Source organism: Trachemys scripta, chromosome 9 (assembly GCF_013100865.1).
Source record: "Trachemys scripta elegans isolate TJP31775 chromosome 9, CAS_Tse_1.0, whole genome shotgun sequence".
Taxonomy (NCBI): Eukaryota; Metazoa; Chordata; order Testudines; family Emydidae; genus Trachemys; species Trachemys scripta.
The window spans coordinates 69,357,686-69,379,040 of record NC_048306.1 but is presented as its reverse complement, the minus strand read 5'-3'; the positions used below and the strand labels follow the sequence as shown (position 1 = coordinate 69,379,040).

The 21,355-nt window shown below is 38.9% G+C and overlaps 1 protein-coding gene across 4 annotated transcripts in view; it reads left to right on the top strand.

Annotated features, from left to right (window-relative positions):
- The window catches only part of IRS1 (insulin receptor substrate 1), a 78,777-nt gene that overhangs the window by 34,452 nt on the left and 22,970 nt on the right, over positions 1-21,355 (top strand). Inside the window, exon 2 of one of the 4 annotated variants that reach the window (XM_034781324.1) lies at positions 19,859-20,306. The exons of the other annotated variants lie outside the window; for them this stretch is intronic. The gene's annotated coding sequence lies outside the window, so the exon portion shown is untranslated. Of the gene's footprint in view, positions 1-19,858; positions 20,307-21,355 lie in introns of those variants that run through there. 4 annotated transcript variants of the gene reach the window in all.

The following is a 21,355-nucleotide window of genomic DNA, read 5'->3' as shown; positions in this document are numbered from 1 at the left end:
AGCGCAGTCCCCCCCGTAGCTGCTACTCTAGCCTGTGATCTGGATTAGTGGTTGCAGTCCCTCTCTCCTGTTTGAGTAGCATATTAGTACAACTTTTTCTGTGTAAAAGACCTCTTGGCCTTGCACCGTGCCTGATTCATGGCTTCCCTCTTGTTGGTTTGTTTGGAGCTGACATGGAGGCATCTTCTGTAGCAGTAGGAGGTGTGCCATTGCGTAATTGCTTTCCTTGTAATCTCCCATGTTCCCATACAAACATGTAACCATAATGGGATAGCCATCCACATGTGTGTGAAGTTCACTCTCTAGTAAGCAAAGAGATGGAAAAATAAATCTTAAAATATAAATAATAAGCATGACCTTTATTTTTCTTTGTATAACTATTTTGGTTTTATTTGAGATTTTAGGGGAGGAGGAGCAAACAGGCACATAAAAATGATGCCTGGAGTCTGCTGCTGAGAAAGTACGTCTTAAAATCTGAAACTTTGCACCAGGTCACATGAATTCAGTATACCCAAAACCCTTTCCGATGGTTTGTGTTACTGCAAAGCTTACATAAAACTCTTCTGCACAAGGGGGCCCATAGATTCTGTATAATGGATCTTCAGCCTGTTCCCAGCTCAGGAGGAAGAACTAGAACTGTTCAATACCTAATGACCTAGTCCACTTCCTCTGTTGCAGGCAAGCTTTTTCAGGCCCTCCTTGCTGCAAAGCAGAAATTGAACCCAAACTGAAATCCCTAAAAGGGATTTTTAAAAATTCCTATTATTTGACTGTTGGATTCTAAGCTTTACTGGGTTATTATTTAGCTTTGGGATCTTGGAAGATGGGTTTCTGGAAACACCTAATAAAGAGGTAACTGACCATAGCAGCTCCCTTTACAGTATATCTGGGAAAGCCTCGCAGGCAGCTGGATCCCCACAGGTCTAGGAAAGCCAGCAGAAGACATGTAGCTCCAAGCCAACTGGAAAAAGCTAACAGGGTTACCATTCCCTGCTGCTGCTGATGCAGACTACTATATCCCACCAAGAACCAGACAAGGTTAGCTTAGCTGTATGGTATTTTAAATAAACTAATTAAAGAAGGGGGAAAATATTCTAAGCTCATACAACCAAAGGTTGTCCAATAACTCATATTCCAAAACAGGGTTAAGACTCTCTTTGGTGCAGCAACACCACCATACTGGTCAAGGCCAAAACTAAGAATATCCTGGAGTTCCTTTAGCAAACAGTGTCAGTGCACATAGAAGTGTAGACTTTGATAGCCACCTGGCTTGCTGTGTTCAGCCTCTTGTTTCCAGGCCTTTCTTATTGCTACAACTTCAGCATCAGAGTTGTCTGAACTCTGTGCATAATCTATTGTACTTTTCGTAAGGAGAATGTAATACTGTGGACAAACTTTGCCTTTATTTCCAAATTGAATACTGTGCTCCACAGATCACAAGTGATATCCCAAGCACCCATTATGAAATCTGTGGTGGGCACTATGAATTAGAAGAGCATTTAAAATCTGCATAGGCTGTTCAGAGGCTTTCAGACACTCTTGATTCCTTTACTCTCTCCTGTCTATCAGCAATAGCCTGGACTGCCCCAAATATTTATCCGCATATGTGTAGGTAGACAAAGTGCAGTAGCCTACAAATCTGGGAGACTTGTTCCCCCTTTACATGTTAGGGGTGAAATCTTGGGCTTGCTGAAGTCAATGGTAGTCTTGCTGTTGACTTCACTGGGGCCATGATTTCACCCTAGAGCTAGTTCCTTAAGTGTAATGGCAACTAAATGGACAGAAAGATCCTTTGTTTCAGATGAAGAAATATGTAAACCTTGGTCTTCTGTTCATACTTTTTACCACAGTTATACAAACTAGATGTGGAAACTTTTTCAGTCTTTGCTCCAAGCTGTCACATGGATCAGATGCTAGTTTGGTGTATATGGTTATTCCTTCCTGGCTGCAGTAGATGTTCTGCTGTAACATACTGTATTATAAGAGTACTGAAGTCATTGTTATTCGTTTCAAAGTTAGCTGCTGCCATAGAAATACTTTATTTTTAGAAGCTACCTCAAACTGGCTGGGTCTTCAGGGACTGGATGACACCTTCCTTGTCACTGACCAGCATATGTCTGCCTCTCAAACTGGGAGCAGTGAAAAGTCCAGTTGTAAAGGATGTGTGAATCTTTTACTGGAAGAGAGAAAATTTTCAAGCAAATGCAGAAAAAGTTTCTATTTTCATTCCATTGTTTATTACTAATAAACATGCATGTCATTTTATTTTCAGAAGATATTTTTTGCCACATAAAATTATAGGTCCAGTCCTGTTGTCGTTACTCAGGCAGAACTCCTGTTTACGTCAGTGGAAATCTTTCCTGACTTAACACACGATTGAGCTCCCTAAGTATATTCGTACATACTTACACATTTGTCTTGATTTTTCTTGATGCTCAGTTTGGCTTCTAACTTTAGTTTCACATAAACAGCCAGTGAAACCTAGACGTATTGGTTTTCATTGAAGCACTGAGGGAAACCTCAGCAACTCTTACACGTGTCCATTTCAGCAGAGCTACAACTGTATGGTGAAGTGTAGTATAACAGTATTGTGTTGCACTATGATGACTTTAAAAGATTTTCCTCAACATATGCATATTGAGTACTGATCTTTTTATAACTGTAAAAGAGAACTTTCTACATCGTTACTTGGTTTTGACTTTTTAAAAGCAATTTAAATGACTGATACTGGATAATGAGTATTTGATTTATTTCTAAAGTTGATTGTTATACTACAGAGTTCATATTTAACAGCAGTTTTTAGTCTTGGGCTTGCTGAAGTCAGTGGTAGTCTTGCTGTTAACACTTGGTTTAAAACACTGTCCAATGAAAATTTTATTAATCTGGTACATTTTCTGAAATTCTGTTGACTTCTTTCATTTTAGCGATTAATTCTTTGTTTAGTGTATATATATGTGCTGAATAAAATCTGAACCAGCTGTACTTGTACTCTTACAGAAGCTTGTTGAAGTTTTCTGTCTCTGACGTTATTCCTATCCATCTGGAATGTCTTTTTGAAAACAAGTTACACATGCAGGCTTTGTTTATTAAACCTATGTTGAATCTTTTTTCTTAAATGGCTATAACTATTTGTGAAATGTAAGTAGGATGTCATAACAATTGTTAACTATGATCTTTTTTATTGACACTTAAACATTCCTTGTATCTTCCTGTGTATTTACAGTAGCCAGTGCAGTTGGGGCCCCAATCCTGATATACACATCTGTGCTGTTGTAATAGAAATAATGTAGTGTTAATGAATATTTTAAAACTCATGAACAGTGTGAAATCAACATAAAATGAAAGTTTAATTGAAATTTGTGAATTATATAAAACTTGAATGGTAATTGTTTTTATTTAATAAAGTTATACTGCATGGGGTCACATTTAGAAGCAGTCTTCCTTAAAAAGTATTTGTAATGTTTATCTAGAAAATTGAGACCTGGGTATCAAATTTTCATCAGATAAAAATAGTGTTAATTTGATGCATTACTACTTAATAACATTAAATCATTTTGTTTGTTCTTTGCAGTACTGTAAACTCTGTCTATGCAGATGTTCCAGTATTTTTGTAGTATCTAAAAACTATAAAATAATGCTCTCATGTTTTAGTGTCACATGGTACTCTTTTATATACTTGCTTTTTCTTCTTCGAGTGCTTGCTCGTGTCCATTCCAACGTAGGTGTGTGCTTGCCCCGAGTACCGCCACGGGGAAGTTTTTTCCCTCAGTGGTATCCGTCGGGTTGGCTCTGGTGCTCCCTGGAGTCGCGCTCTCCTAGCGCAAGTATAAAAGGTCTTGCTGATCCGCCACCCACTCATTTCCTTCTTACTGCCCGTTATATTCTTGCTCCTGCAAGTACTCCTCAATGGACTTTCTCTACTCTTGTTTCAGATAATTTGTGTTTAGCAGCAAGTTTCAGTTATTAGCTGCTTAATCAGTTAGCAAGCCCGCTAAGTGGTTTAACACACACCCTGTTCCAGCACTGGGGCATGCCTGAGTCTCTGGGTTTTAAGCCTTGTGAATCTTGTCACAAGCCTATGCCTATGAGTGACCCCCATTCCAGCTTCCTTAAGTGTCTGGAGGAAGCTCCTCTGTGGAAGCAGTGCAAGATCTGTAGGGAATTGAAGCCCCACACTAAGAAGGATAGAGATGCTAGAGTTCGCTCTAGCCTCATGGAGGCAGCGCTCCGACCTCCATTGGAACTGGGCCACCCAGACTTAGCACGGAGTACTTTGGCCTTTGTAAGGAGTCCCCGGCCTTGCTTTGAGACCCCTGGTGCTGTTCCCTGACTCCAGCACCGAGTCGAGACGCTTCAGCTTCTTCTAAGGAATGCTGGCACCGTCAATCAGATCCAATGCCAAAGAAAGATATGCTGGCAAGAGACACTAAGCACCGTTCACCATCTCTGGTGCCTAGGAAGAAACAAATTAAGATCAAGAGAAACTGATCCCCAACACTGAGATCGGCAGGACAAGTGGATACTGCCAGGATGTGACCTAGTTCAGGCCACCCTGTGGCACTGACAACCTATGCTGCACCATTGAGTCTGGCGCTGACAGACTCTCTGCCGCGAGAGAGGCTCTGGAACCCCACAAATCTACTGGTGTTGTCGACAATGGAGGCCTTTGTGGCAGTGAAGGACTACTAGCGCTACCGGTGCAGACATCCCAGGCTGTATGGGAACTGTCAAGGGCGGCACCGACGGGAAAGACCGCTGCAGGCTCGAGGTCGCAGATAGATTGGAAAGGGAAACTGGCCATGATGGCACAGTCCTGGTCCTCTCCCTCTCTCCCGGTGCTGCTCACCAACGTCGGTTGGCACTGCTCCACCCTGGTCTCCGGAGGGATCCTCTGAGGCAGAGTCTTATGTCTCAAGGAGGAGCCAGTCTAGGCACTATCCCGCTATAGGCCCGAGCCATGGTGTGCCATCGGTGGCGTGGCTACCCAGGCAGTGGCAGTTCCACATGCAGTGGCCTTTCTGGAACCCATGGGCATTTCCAGTCCGACCGGGGTCCCACTCCAGGAGGTCATATTCGGTAGCTTCGGAACCCAGACTACATCCAGAACATGACCCAGGCTCTGGTACTGAGGCTGGTGCCGTGTACCAGGAGACTGCACTGCAGGATCTGGCCAGTGCCTGGGGTGAAGAACCTCCACTCCAGCCTCAGTGTTTAGCGGTCCCACTTCTTCTTTCTTCTTTTTTTTTTATTTATATGGCTATAGAACCTTTTACTATTAGTTTTAATTTCCTTTGCAAGGTCCAGCTCTACATGGCTTACGGCCTTTCTCACTTTATCCCTACATGTTCTAACCTCAATAAGGTAGCTTTCCTTGCTGATCCCTCCCATCTTCCACTCCTTGTAGGCTTTCTGCTTTTTCTTAATCACCTCTCTGATGCCTGCTCATCCAGCTTGGTCTATGAGTTTTTCCCCTTTCTTGGGATGCAGGCTTCTGATAGTTTCTGCAACCTTGACTTGAAGTAAATCCAGGCCTCCTCCTGCCTTTAGATCCACAAGTTCTTCAGTCCAATCCATTTCCCTAACTAATTTCTTTAATATTTTAAAGTTAGCCCTTTTGAAATCAAAAACCCTAGTCACAGATCTATTTTTGTTTATTCTTCCATTTAGTTTGAACTGAATTAGCTCATGCTCTGGCTTTCTACATAGAAAGGACTAAATCGTTTCAGAAAACTACCAAACTGTTTGTAGCAATTGCGATTAGGATGAAAGGTTCTCCAGTCAACCCAGAGAATTTCATTATGGATCACCTCCTGTATCTGCACTTGCTACAACCTGGTGAAGGTCCCTGCTCTGACCCTGACGGCATATTCCACCTGTCTGGGCACAGGCATCTTCAGCTGAATTCGTGGCTCAGGTCTCTATTCAGGACATCTGTAGAGCAGCAATGTGGTCTTCAGTCAACACTTTTGCATCTCACTATGCCGTAATTCAGCAGGCCATAGACAATGCTGGGTTTGGCAGAGCGGTGCTACAGTCGTCTTGTCAGTGAACTCCGAACCCTCTGCATACATCTGCTTGGGAGTCGCCTAAGAAAAAATGGTTACTAACCTTCCGTAACTGTTATTCTTTGAGATACGTTGCTCATGTCCATCCCAAAACCCACCCTCCTACCCTTCTGTCGGAGTTAGCAGTCTAGAAGGAACTGAGAGGGTGGCAGGTCAGCAGGATCCTTTATATTGGTGCTATGAGAGTGCAACTCCAGGGGGCACCAGAGCCAACCCGATGAATACCACTGAGAGAAGCTTTCCAGTGACTGTGTTTGGGACAAAACACCTACATTTGAATGGACGTGGCAACACATCTCGAACAACAGTTACGGAAGATTAGTAACCATTTTTATGGTATTCCTGTTACTGTAAATGTTTTCCAAACAAACTTATAACCCTCTCTCTCTCTCCTTTAGTGATAGAAAATAGTTCTGATTGGTTGTGTGCACTACATTGGAAAAAAATTGTTCTGTGTTCTTATTTTTCTATTCATTTAATAATCTCTTACATATCTTTGAAAGACATGTAAGAATCTGGCTTAATTGTTGTCTGTTTATACAATCGTCAGTGAACTTGCATACCAAATTATATAGTAATACAGGAGATGTAGATGTTTCAGATGCCATTAACAAACTGCTAAAAGGTGTGTGTGTGTGTGTGTGTGTGTGTGTGTAACTTGTAACTTCAGACTTAGTACTTGTGATCCATATTAACAATATTTCCCCCCCCTACAAAAAGGTAGGAACAAAACAAAAACCAAACCCAGAAAGGAAGAAATACTATAGTCACTTTTCTTGTAATGCCTTGTTTTTAAGTATTTGCTTGTATTCTCTTCATCAAAATACATTTCAAGCATAAAATATAGCTTTCTTCTCTCTCTCTCTTTTTTGGGGGGGGGGCAATATGCTGCAAGAACCAATAATTTAAGTAGTTTCAAGAGTAGTATGAATCTCTATAATGGTTGTACAATGTAGTTTAGGTATTGGGATTTTTTTCATTGAGCCTCTTAATCGTCAAATTCAAGCACAGTGGTTTTGTTTTCTTAGTCATCGTGTAACATTATGTAGAATATGGTACCTGTGCCTGTGTTGCAGAGCCATTGATGACAACTAAGTCAAAATCGGATTGAACGATACCTTATCTGTTATTAAATAACACTTTGATTCCTGTTTCCAGTAATGTTCAAGTTTCCTATAGTGGAACTGTTTTTTGACATTGTGCACAGAGGAGGGACAGTATACTCTTGGTTATACTGAAAAGATAAGACCGTATTCCACTGTGCTTTTTACTTACCAGATGGTGTATAAAGCCTACCGGTAGTAGTTTGGACTGATATGTCAGTGCTTATATCTAAATGTTCGTAAATGTGTATAATCTTCTTGGATATATTACAAAGCTCTTTTTTTTTTTTTTTTTTTTTTTTTTTTTAAAGTATTCGGGTTAAAAGATAACATAAGGAATCTTTCAAAATCTCAAAAAAACTTGCATGTGCTGCAAGTACTGTAGCTTATAGCAGCTTTTACGTTTTGTAGCTATTAAAGAAATCTGTGCTGTTGCTGTTCAGTATTAAGTGTCAAATTCTAAAGTATAATTAAAAATTTGTACAGTAATCCATTTCAATATTTCTGGCTTTCACCACCCAACACACCAGTTTAAAAATAAAGTAGTTGTATTATGCAGTGCTGTATGTTATGGAGTTGGGAGTGTAGTAAATCAGTTTCCCAAGTTGGCAAGGGGCCAAATCAACAGAACATGAGGAGGTTCTGGCTGGGCCTCTTCAGTGTAACTTTATCCAAGGAACAGATAAATTCTTTTCAAAGTCAAAGCAAGTAACGAGTTTCTCCTGATACACAAATGTTATACCAAGTTATAAATGGCTTATGTGATGTTTATGGCTTCCTTTTTAGGTGTAAATGGTGTGAGAGGTACAAAAGGGGAAGGACTAACATAGTTGTTCTAAAGAAAATAAATTTCACTAAGTCACTTGCACTAATTTTTATTTTACCTAGCATGTTAAGCTTTGTTATACATATGAGTATATTTTATTCTATGGAGGATCATTGGATAGAGTTCTGAAGCAAACGTGCCCAGCCTGTTAACTGCATTTCCACCATGTTCTTTGCAGTTCATCATACTCAAGGAAGGAGACTTCTATAAACAGTGTTGGAATTGAGCATGTGTAAAATTTTGAGATATGGTATCACTAACAGCTAGCAATATTAGGTTTGCTTTTGTAATAAATGCTTCCATAGTAGTTTTATTGCCCTCAAATGATTCTTGGATATTTGTCATATTTTTTTTGTTTTTTACTGAACTTGAGTAAGATCCTGCATAACAGCTTTCTGTGAGGAAAATAGAATTAGAATTTATTTTAAACATACCTTGTACTTGAAAGAATAAAAAAGTAGTTTTTTTTCCTAAGTGGCCTCCATCTTCTCCCAACTCCACTCCTTCCATGTAGCAAAAATACTTCCTAAAATTATTCGCTAATCCTAACAGGCACCAATTATCAAAGACATTTGAAAATGACTGTAAGAGGATAAATGTTTTTTTGATAAAACGTGCCTTAGTGCTTTTTAACGTTGTGCAACAGGTACTCTCATAAATAGGACAAATCACTTTGTTCCCAGGTAATGTTTAAAATGAAATAACTAAAATTCTAGTTACAGTTCTCCCCCACCCCCAAATTAAGCTTTTGTATAAACTTCGGTTTGCTACAAACTGAAAATAAATGAAAAATACCCAAGAATCATTTGGGATCAAGAGAAGTGTGCTAAGAAAGTATTTTATTACAAATGTAATGCTAGCACTACTATCATTAGCAACACTTCTCCTGTAACAAAATAGCATAACTGTGATTTTGTGGTTGTATACACTCATACATTTTAGGGTGCAATGGGAGCAGAGTTAGCCCAGCACTTGGCACTTTTGAAAAATCCACCCTAAAGTCTCTATAGATACTGCTAGATTTACATTCTATGTAGTTGATACTGCTCACAGTATTAAAATTTGTGATAGTATTTCAGTGGCTGAAACAATGCTTTCTAGCATTTCTATAAATGTTGCTAAAATCGTATACGTGTCTTGGGATTTAAAAGGTTGTTTCAAGCTCCAAGCCTGACTTTTCTATGTGGGGCTCTGCATGTGTGTAAAGAGGTCTGCCCACATGGAACGATTTGTTGCTTAGTTATAGACCACAAGCAGTATCCTTTGGACACTGTTGTAATACATGTTCTATAGTTGATCATATGTGTGTGTGGTTGGTTTTGTTTTGTTTTTTGAAAAGAGATGAGAATGTTAAAAATATTGAGTGTTAAAATATTTTGTCTAATATGATAAAGACAGAGAATTCAAGTTGAAAACTACAGTTTATTCTTTTTGTAAGTGGATACAGTTGGGCTTTTTTTTTTTTTTTTTTTTAAAGCCAAAAATAAACAAACACATATTTTAAGGACAGGTGTCAGCCTAAGCTTTGGGAGTTTCTCTTTTTTAGTTAAATGTAATAGTTTCTATCTGATTGCAAATAAATGTGTGCATTATCAAACATCCCTATAGTTAATTCTGACATGAATAAGAATTGGCTTTGTGCCACTTGAAGGAAATAATAAAATAACTCTGTACTTTAGGCTAACCTGTATCAGTAGAATAGGAATGTGGGATGTTCTTTGGTCATTTTTACAATCACAAAACCCACGTTACTTCCTAGATAGAATATGTGGGACATTCCAATGACATGAATGATTTCTTTTTAAGATGATGGTTTTTATATTTTCTGCAGACAGTGATAATATATTTAATTATTGCTTTATCCTTAAGATATACCCGTGTCGAGCGGTTGTATGCATAAGTTTAAATTTAGCTTAAGTTACCATAAACTGTGCTGTGTTTTAAAACTAGTGTCATTGTTTAGCTCTCGTTCAGGCACAGTGTATTTTGATCTGCATAGAGAATATTTTAAAGAGTGGATGCCTTAGAAATGTAAACAATTGGAAAGGAAAGTGCAGCTGTTTTTTGTTACTTTTTAATCTTGTGCCCTTCTGTGGCCTCTAATGTAACAAGGTACTTGTTTACTTATTATAGTGTGTGAATTATTTTATAATATACTGTTTATTTAGAAAGCCAAAATACAGCCATAAAGAGAGAGAAATTAAAATGTGCTTGCAAGGATTTCAGTTTTTGAAATCAGAGCAACAAGCCAATTTAAGACTGAATGAGAAAACAGAAGTGGAAGGGTTTTGTATGTTATAGAGTTAATTAACTTCCATCCTCATACCTTTTATTTTGGGGCTCCCTTTGACAGATTTTTACCTGCCCGGTGAAATTTTCCATGATTTGGTGTCTACCTCATGTTGAAGTTTATTAGAAAGCTTGATCCAGAAGAATTCAGCCATTTTCAAGGATATGGTCAATGGGAAAATGGGTAGTTTTAACTATGTCATTTTTTTGTCCAAACTATATTTTGAACATTTCTAGTATCTTAAAGGTTTTTGAGTAGGACTTTGAAATTTGGCAGGAAGATCTCTCAAACTTTAGTACTGCTTTACATTGTCCCTGTGAAAATCTGTCTAAGTGTGCTAGAGGTCTAAACCACTGAAAATGGTCACTTGGGCATATGCAGTAGAATTTGGTCTTGGTCATTAGTTCAGAAAGTTCTAACTCTTTATCACAGTGGAGTTATCTGTAGATCTTAAATTTTTTTCCCTCATCATGGTGTTTGATACTAACCATGTTTTTCCAAGGAACAACCACCACTCTTACTAACTGGTAAATAGTGAATAGTATTGTGTAAAGATTAAACTAGGAACAGTGTTTCCAAAAAGTCAGTTAATATGCTAGAACACTTAACAGTTTTCAAACCTGAATGTATAGAGTACAGTTTGGTAACCCTAATAAGTTAGAATGACAAGATTATTCATATTTTTGATAAATCTGTTTTAATAAGAAATTAATCTGGGGATCTTTGTTTCTGAAAGTAGCGTGGTTACTTAACTGAACTAAAGAATAACCTATCTGGTTTGTTGGTAGTAAGAGCACTGACACACTCTTGCAAGCAACTGCAGCTTACTTTGACTACCATAATTAGTTCATCTGAGGGTACTTGGATACTTCTGCAGTATGTAAATTTTAGTTTGTTATAGTCTTATGTTTTACGTAATTTATACTATACAGCTAAGTAGCAGATTCTTGTATTTATCACCCTTTTCCTGCAATGCCCATCCTGAACAAAAATTCCCAACTTTCTAGAGGGCATGTATATTTTCAATATGATAGTTGAATCTCAAGATCTTTCCCTTCCCCACCAATATATTAATGCTCACACATTAAAACAGTCACATTTAACTACATGTTCAACCCCACACTCCCCATTGCTTTATGACTTATAAATATCCCAACCTATTTTTGGAAAACCTACCCTCTTCCCCCCAAAGTAACATGGGTTGAGAGACACTTGGGTTTGGCATGTTGTTTTGTGGTGGGAAGGGGGTTTTCCAAGAACTTGAGAAAATGAAGGTTTGTAATGAAAGTGCTGATTCTATCTTAACAGCAGTACAGTATTGTTATGTGAAGCCACTTGGAGCCAGTGTGTCCCTGGCCCCCGTGCATGAGCGTACAGGTGGAGGAGAGGTGCAAGGTACTTTCTGCCATCCTCCTTCACATTCCTCCTCTCCCACCATAACGACTAGGGGGGACATTCATAATGCCTGCGCCCAGAGGAACACGGACTGCCCCCTGCATGCATCTGTGGAGAGCAAACCAACGAAAAGTATTCAATACATTGGAAAAAAAACCAACATTAAAAAAAATCTCAGGAAGCAGTCAGTTCATTTGACACTGTTGGTTTATAATAAATAGGTAATGTAAGGCTAATCTGGTGGCCTTAAAAAACATAAATTGGTACATGAATTGGAACATACATTTTGGAAGTTAAAAGTACTATTTAAACAATATGTATTGCCTTTCAGCAGTGTAGTACAGTTCCTCTCGTTGATTATGGGATAACCAGTAAACTTGACTTTGGTGTTGAGACAGCAAGTATAGGATTTTTGCTGGGATGACACAAGTAGTCTCTGATTTTTTTTGTGTGTGTGATGAATCTTATTATGTAGCCTACAGACAGTGCCCAGTAGTGTGTGCATTTTTTGAATATACAACACAGTTTGAAATTCAATTCACTTTAAAATGCCTTTTAATATGGTATTTTTCTTTGTGTAATAGGCCCTCTATTTGAGTTTCATAACCATTGGTGGTGGCTGGTTTTTCTATTCAGTCTTTGGTGAACCCAAATCTCCTTATTATTCCCTTTCCTAAAGTCATAAATATTTGTTCTTGCCACTTTTCTGTCAGAATGAAATAACAGCTCTAGGGTAATAATAAAGAGAAGAGGGCCTAATGTAATCAAATCTCAGATACTTAAGGGATATGTCTTGCATTAAAATTTCATTGAGTGTAAAACTCAGCCTTGGCTTTGTAACTAGCTGCCTAATAAATAGGATTGAGAGACATGCTGATTCACAGGTGTCTTATTAATGTTGTTCACTTCGTTTAACTGGTTGTTGCCACTGCTGACCTGATATAAAACTGCACCATTTGTGTGTTTCGTTGCAGGTGCTGATCTGTCCCATGGTTCCCCCAACTCCTACCACTTCTCCAATCTCAAACATACAATGAACCATTTGTTCCTTGCATTCTTTTGAAGTATATTACAGATTCATAGATTTTTTTTTTATTTTTTTTTTTTTTAAGTCTGGAATGGGCCATTGTGAACATCTAGTCTGACCTTCAGCATAACACAGGCCATAGAATGTTACCCAGTATTTAATTTAATAATTTTGTAAAGAAGTAACACAGTAGTAATAGTAGCAGCATAGTACTAGTATGAAGTATTAAGAAAAAATCACTTTCATCATTTATGTGAAAAACTCTTTAAGATTTACTGAATTCAGCAGTGTGTGTATCTTCTCTCCCCCTTGTCTACCATGCGCCTTCTGCTCTGTATAAACTCTAATTTTTTAAAAGAAAATAAATAAAAATGCTGGCGTACTGCAGTTCTGCTGTGGTGCCAACAGCCATCCTTGCCTGTTGACTAATACACTGTCAGCTGCCAGTTGGGTAATCCATTTGACAAACACGGGGTGGGGGGGAGGGAGGGAAGTGATGTGTTCTGAAAATAACTCTCTCAGGGGTAGATTAGCCAACAGGAATTTTGAGTCTTCAAATATATTACAAATGTTAATACTGGTGTTAAATTGTAGATAAAAAATAAATCTGAAACAGAAGTTTGATTGTTAGATAATATGTGGGTTTCTTGAAGCACAAGGTAACAAGATTTTATAACAGTTTGACTTGAGAAAAGTTTCCTTAAATATTAGAAACAGATAATAGTGTTTATCCTCCTCCTCATATTCCCCCACCCACCGTTTGCACATACATAGCTGTTGGAGAACTAAAGAGTATTTTGGCTTGTTAAAATCCAACTGTGTGCTTTGTCCTGGGTATGAAGGAAACCATGCCCCAAAGAGTGTATAATTGAAATGCAGACATGCACAAGATGGATAGATTCAGAGAATGGTGCTAATGTAGGGTATGTCCAGACTAAGATAAAAAGTTCTTTGTTTTGTTGTGTTTTTAAAATGTTTTAAAATACTAATAAAGACAGGGTAAGTTGTATTTTAACGTGTTACTTGGTTGAGATGATCCCTTAGCTATAGCCATACAACCAGCTATAATATATTAATTCAGCTTGCCTTGTTGACGCTAGGGTCCTTTAATCATAGTCTATGTACTCACAGAGGAATTTTAAGATGAGTTTGCATTTGTAAGTCTTTCAGAAAAACTGAGTCTAAAAGAACAATTCGTTGTATGCCTGACACATAAGGGTAGAGAGGATGCCACAGGCATATGTTGCGTCATAAAAGGAAGGAACAGAGAAAGAAACCTGGAGATGAGTGAGCATCTCATAGGTAGAGTAAAGCAGGGACTATGGTAAGCAAGAACAGAAAAACGTGTGAAACATGTGTGGGCAAAGTTTGTGAAGAGCCTTGAAAAGGAGGATGAGAAACTTGAGTTTAATGTAGCTGGTGAGAGGAAGTCATTGGAGGAATTTGTAGGGGAATTCATTATCTTAGCACAAAGTACTGAAAATCATTCTCACTTTTGTGTTCTTAGTACTGCAATGAGCTAGGTGGGATTTGGGGATGCCAGGAAAGTCATTAAGAAGAGTAATGAAGCAAGAGTGTACAGAACACAGCAATGGACTTCTGTTTAAAGTTAGAACAGGTATCTTAGATTGGAATTAACATGAGCTATATTGACCTTTTATTAGGTGGAATATACAGAAGACTACACATTTGCATTAAACATTATTTTAAAAGGATAGAGGAGACTCCCAGACTGAAAACGTTTTGAAAGAACTAATTGTATTGTATAGTCTGGAGCAGTGTTTTTTGAACTGGGGTGTGGGTTCGCAAGCTCTTCATCGGGGGTACGTGTGGGGGAATGTTCAGGGAGGCGAGCGGTCCTGTTTGGAAGGGCTTGGGGAAGGAGTGCCACCTTCACCCACTGACTCACTGCAGCGGACCACCCAACCTGTCTAGGGTGGGGAGAGGGACACAACCAAAAATTGGAAATCAAAGGAGGAATGAGTGTAGAGTTGGCAATCACAAAATCCTAAATTATAATCCCAGTCTTGCCGATGACGTGTCATTTTGGGCAGGTCACTGCACATTTCTGCTACAGTTTCACCGAAGGTAGCCTAGTGATAATGCCTATGTACTTCATGGGATTGTAATTTGGATTAATTAGCTAATGTCTACACAGTGTATTGAAGTTGTAAAATGCAACATAGGTGCAATTTCCATTTAGCTCTATTGTGTGAAATTATGGTCTCATTGAAATCCTGGCTCCACTGAAGTCACTTATAGAACAGTGCACATCCATGGCTGATAGGGAAACCAGGGATTACCAACAAAACTGCAGAAATGAGTTGGTAGTCTCTTGCTGTATCTCTGAGAGCAGTCATGCAGTATTGCACTGCTGTGTGTGACTAGAACAAAATGAAACTAATTATTACAATAAGGCTTAAGAAATCCTTGGCTCTCACAGGGTGAGATTCCATGCTCATCCCTGGTATAAATATCTAGATGGAAGGTCAGGGCTGATTGTTCTAGAGCACAAGCTGTCATCTTGGAGGGAGTGAGGAAGTGCATTTTTTCCCTGTTAATAATTTGTAATGGTCCCATTTAGAAACCAATCTGCAACTTCACTGACTTACTCTATGGCAGGGGTAGGCAACCTATGGCACGTGTGCCGAAGGCGGCACACAAGCTGATTTTCAGTGGCACTCACACTGCCTGGGGGGGCGCTACATTTTAATTTAATTTTAAATGAAGCTTCTTAAACATTTTAAAAACCTATTTACTTTACATACTACAATAGTTTAGTTATATATTATAGACTTATAGAAAGAGACCTTCTGAAAATGTTAAAATGTATTACTGGCACGCGAAACCTTAAATTAGAGTGAATAAATGAAGACTCGGCACACCACTTCTGAAAGTTTGCCGACCCCTGCTCTATGGACTAAAATCCTGCTCCTACTGAAGTTAATGAAAGTACAGACATTCATTTCAGTGTGGTCAGCATTGGCCCTCTGTATTAGATGTATGCAGTTCGTTGATGCAGCTCTTTTTGGCAAATGTTTATTAGTGTGTGTTTTAAAATGTAGCGTGTTCCCCTCTGACCCTTTGTGCACTACTATAGATGAAACCCCATCAATCTAGACCTTTTTTTTTTTTATAATGTGATTTCAGGGGCTTGGCTCAATCAGTCTGGGGTCTCGCCATTTTTCAGACTGGATTTTAGCTTTCTCATCATTGCCTCAGTATGATTTGCAGGTCCCTACTGCTCTCCTGTTGCATCTAGGTAAAATTCTTATGTAAAAAGGAATTTTAAAGAATTTAAATAATCTGTGGTTACCTTGAAATCTTGACTTGGTGTTGGTGTCTGCTGCCACGAAACTACATCTTCTGTGATGAGTAACATGTAAGTTCATAAGTGTGAATCCGAGTTGCAAAACCTGTTATCTAGTTGGGGGAAAAAACTAATACGCTACTCAATTCCATAAATCTCCCTCCTTATTTTTTATAAGTACATAGTGATAACTGTAAATAGTATTTATTTTTTTTAATACTGGTGTGTTACTAGTAGTTTTATCCAATTATTTTGTCACCCTGCTTTGGGAAACTGTTGATAGTCTTATGCTAGTCAAGTAAATATTGAAAAATGTAAATATTGCAGAAAGGTTCTTTGTTTCTGCTACAATGTTTATTTTAAGTAATTTTGAGTTAATTTATATATCAAGGATAATGACTAATGTAAATGCATTGCTTTCTGGAGAGGCTTAGGTATGGCATCAATGATATCTATAATCACTGAGGGCTTGTATACAGAGTTGCTTAGTACGTAACAAGCCAGGGTATACGTCTACACTGCACTGACTTGCTGTAGTATGTCAAAGTGCACTATGGAACTTCTAGTGTAATTGGTATAGAATCAAACAAGAAAATGGGTTGCTTATATTCATGACTTAGTCATCTGTAACACTTGCTACTGATGTGCTTATAAACCTTTATAAGTAGGGCCATAAATTAACGGTCCATTTTGGTCAATTTCATGGTCATGGGGGTTTAAAAATTGTGAATTTTATTATTTTGGGTATTTAAATTTGAAACTTCACAGTGTTGTAATTGTAGGGGTCATGACCCAAAAAAGGAGTTGTGGGGGGGTCGCAAGGTTATTGTAAGGAGGTTGCGGTACTGTTACCCTTTTCTTCTGCGCTGCTGCTGGCGGTGGAGCTGCCTTCAGATCTGGGCAGCTGGAGAGCGGTGGCTGCTGGCTGGGAAGGCAGTGCAGAAGTAAGTATGGCAATACTGTGACCCCTTAAAATAACCTTATCCCCCTGAAACTGCCTTTTGGGTCAGGACCCTCTATTTGAGAAACGCTGGTCTCCCCCGTGAAATCTGTATAGTATAGGGTAAACGCACACAAAAGACCAGGTTTCACGGTCCGTTACGCGTTTTTCATGGCCGTGAATTTGGTAGGGCCCTATTTATAAGCATGCCTGTAACAACCTCTACTAATCCATTTATTAAGCCTCTATAAACTATTAATATACCCTTAATGTTAAGTGTGACCAAAAAGATCAGTCTCTTATATAATTGGCTACTACAACATGATATTGGTTATTTAGTTACACATTTAGTGAAGTTATTGTAAGCCATTTCCATTTTGTGTATCAAATGGCTTTAACTTACTAGAAGTTATAAATATTACAAAATATTTTAATTACTGAATTAAAATATCTTACTCATTCTCAAAATCCAGTTTGAGTATCAGCTTCAATTATTTTAGGTGCAATTATGCAAACAAAATATTATTCTCATATCATTAGATTTGTTAAAATAACAGGCTATTAATGTAACTGTTCAACAATTTTTCAGTTAGAGGCATTAAAACTAAGATTTTAAGTATTAGTTCAGTGAACATAAGTCCATTTATTATGTTATTGCCTTTAAATTATAGCTAGGGCCCTACCAAATTCATGGCTACGAAAAACTTGTCACAGACGGTGAAATCTGGTCTCCCCCCATGAAATCTTTAGTCGACTTTTACCCTATACTATGCAGATTTTACGGGGGAGACCAGTGTTTCTCAAACTGGGGATCCTGACCCAAAAGGGAGTTGCAAGGTTATTTTAGGGGGGGTCACGGTATTGCCACCCTTCTGTGCTCCCTTCAGAGCTGGGCGGCCAGAGAGCCGCGACTGTTGGCCAGGCACCCAGCTCTGAAGGCAGCAGCCAACTAGCAGCAGAGCAGAAGTAAGGGTAGCAGTACTGTAACCCTCCCTACCATATCCTTGCAACCGCCCCCGCCTCCCCTCCCCGCCCCCCCTCCCCACTTTTTGGGTCAGGACCCCTACCATTAGCACCCTGAAACTTCAGCTTTAAATAGGTGAAATCATGGAATTTACTATTTTTAAAATCCTATAACAGTGAAATTGACCAAAATGGACCATGAATTCGGTAGGGCCCTAATTAGAGCAGTATTTCAGGCTTTCAGATTTTCACTGAATGAAATTGTAAAGAAGCAGAAACAGAGGGTTGTTTTTATTTAATCTATCTTTCATAATTAGTCTTAATTTTATTCATAGCTGTATCCAAATCAGCTTGATGCTTCTTTCTGTGTCCACTTAGTATAGCGGTTCTCAAACTGTGGGTCGGGACCCCAAAGAGGGTCACAACTCCATGGGGTCACCAGAGCTGGCGTTAGACTTTCTGGGGCCCACGGCCAAAGACCGACCCCCACCTCCTGGGACTGAAGCCTGTGGGCTTCGGGGTGGTGGTGCAGAGGCTTCACCCTCTTTCCCCTCGCTCCCCCCCGGCTCTGGGTCATGTAGTAATTTTTGTTGTCAGAAGGGGGTCATGGTGCAGTGAAATTTGAGAACTCCTGACCTAATTCAAACTCTGTGTGAAGCATTCCCCGTGGGGTGCCACCTGGAATCGGAGTACCTCTGAGCCCCCTGACCCACCACCCTGGGCTTCCTCTCACACTGTATTGCTGTGACAAGCTGCAAAGCCCTCCAGCCTACACTTTCACCAGCATTCATACAAGTAGGGACACACGCAGCTGCCGTTACACACAGGCTCTCTAACCACCAGCTTTCCAGTCTGGGACCCCAGAACAGTACCGTCCTGCCCTGGTCAAATCTGGCCAGTATATGGGTTTAATACCCAGTCCACCTCTCCCGCATGTGAAGAGAACAATGCACACTTGTGGTAACCAAGCAGAGATTTACCGTAAGCAATCCAGTCAATGCTCACTGATATCGATTTAAAACAAAAACAAGTTTATTAACTACAAAAGATAGATTTTAAGTGATTATAAGTGATATCAAGCTGATCAAAGCAGATTACCTAGCAAATAAACAAAAACATGCAAACTAAGCTTAATATACTAAATAGATTGGATATGAATTAGCAGATTCTCACCCTGAGAAATGATACAAGCAGGCTGATCCTTAAGGGCCAAGCTGCACTTGTTTTACAGCTTGGAATCCTCGGGTGTTTCATACACAGGCTAAAAATCACTTTAGCCTGGGTCCAGCACTTCCCCCAGTTCAGTCTTCGTTCCTCAGGTGTTTCCATGTGTCATCTTGTGTGGGGAGTGAAGAACCACAGATGGTGTCACTCACTGCCTTATATAGCTTTAACATATGGCGGGAGCGCTTTGTTTCAAAACTTGGTTCCCAGACAGGTTTGTGGAAAAATACTGACATCACAAGATGGAGTCCAGAATCATGTGGCCTGGTCACATGTCCTTGTAAAGTCATAGCAGCCATTACTTACAGGCTCTTTGGAGTGTTCTCAGGAAGGCTCTCAGGAAGCTTCTCCTAAGGCCTATTGTTTTTCCTAATGGCCTATTGCCCTGAATAGGCCTTTCCCCACCCACTATCTAGACTGAAAGCATCTTGTCTAGTGGGCGTTACCCAGGTGTAACTACATTTGAAATACAGATACAGTCAATATTAATAACTTCAGATACAAAAATGATACATGCATACAAATAGGATAATCATATTAAGCAAATTATAACTTTTCAAATGATACCTCACATGACTTATTTTGCATAAAATATATTATGCTATAATCATATAATATCAGTATGAAGAATATGGGGTGCAGTGTCACACTCTTTATTTGCCTTATTGTTCTGGACTAGCATTGACTATTTTTCTTTTTCCCAATCACTGTCTAGCTCTTATTTTCCTACTACACCTCTTCACAGAACAACTAGAATGACAACAATTGTTTTGAAAGCATAATCCAGATACAGATAAGTATTACAGTATCTAACAGGTTCACCAGCTAATTTAGCCCTTGCACTGAGAGCTGATTAAATTGCTCAGTGCTTGTTTTGAGGTTAATCCGATTGAAGTCCAAAATATCTTGATAGTTAAATCTGGGGGTGGCATATATCTGCCCTTCCAAGCTCTTGCACTTATAGTAAAGATTCAGTTTGCTGTAATTGTTGTCAACTTGTTGAACTTTTTTTTTAATTAGAAATCCTGTTTTAAGTATAGACCAAAGTAACTTCCCTCTACTAAGAAAAAGATACTCTGAAGAGCACTGTAAAAATTGTTTATTCTTTTTTTCAGGAATTTGTTATTACCTCTTCCTGCCACCATATGCTTTATAATTAAAAAAGTAGGTTTTGGAAGATGGTGTGTGTGTGTGTACATTTTCTCTTAAAAAAAAAAAAAAAACTGTTAAAAGAACATTATTTAGGTTGCAAAGTCAAGCACTCGAAAGTTAGGAAAATCAGATTTAAGGTTGTCTGAACAACCTTAATTCTGCCCCTTTTTGCATATACATTGTGATAGTCTCTAACTGCATGGTCACATAATTTTTTCACAGGATCCCTGCCTACTCCGGTGTGCAAGATGGATGGTGTTCAGGGAATGAAGCAGTTATTAAATTTTTCACTTTTATCCTCAAGGGTCAATTTATGCCTCTGTCTTATTGCACACCATCCAAAGCCTGCACTGAATATGGAATTATTAATGGCCACACAGACATTTCCATGACACTCATCACTGTAGTATCTGAACCTCACAAGTATTAATGAATTTATAGTCAAACTCCCCTGTGAGATAGCAGACTATTGTCCTCCTGTTACATGCAAGAAACCGAGGCATAGGGAAATAAAAGCTAAAACTTGCAAAAGTTTCTGCTAATTAGAGGTACTGTAGTGACTGTCCTAACTTGAAACATCCAAAGCCTGATTTTTTTTCAGAACATGTAGCATTTTTATAATATTTCATATGTTCAGAGCACTGTTCAGACATTGACTGAATAAACCTCACTACAACCTTGGAAGGTAGATGTGAAGTAGTATAATATCTATTTTACAGATGGGCAACCTGAGACAGAAGGGATAAGTGACATGTGTAAGACCAACAAGCAATCAGTAAAAGACCCAAGATTAGATTTAAGGATCTCCTGACTTTGAATACTGTGCTTATACCTCCAGACCACACTGCCTTATCAAAATTTCCCTAACTTCCATTGGATTAGTTGCAGTTATGAGTGCCCAGACCTGAGAATCAGGTCCCAGGTGTCAAATGGAGACTACACAAATGATCACCTGTGAAAAATCAGTTACTATATTCTTTCATGTGCAAAATTGTAATTTTTTTATTGTACAAATTGTGCAAAATGTATGTGGATCTTGATGATTGACTACATGAGAATT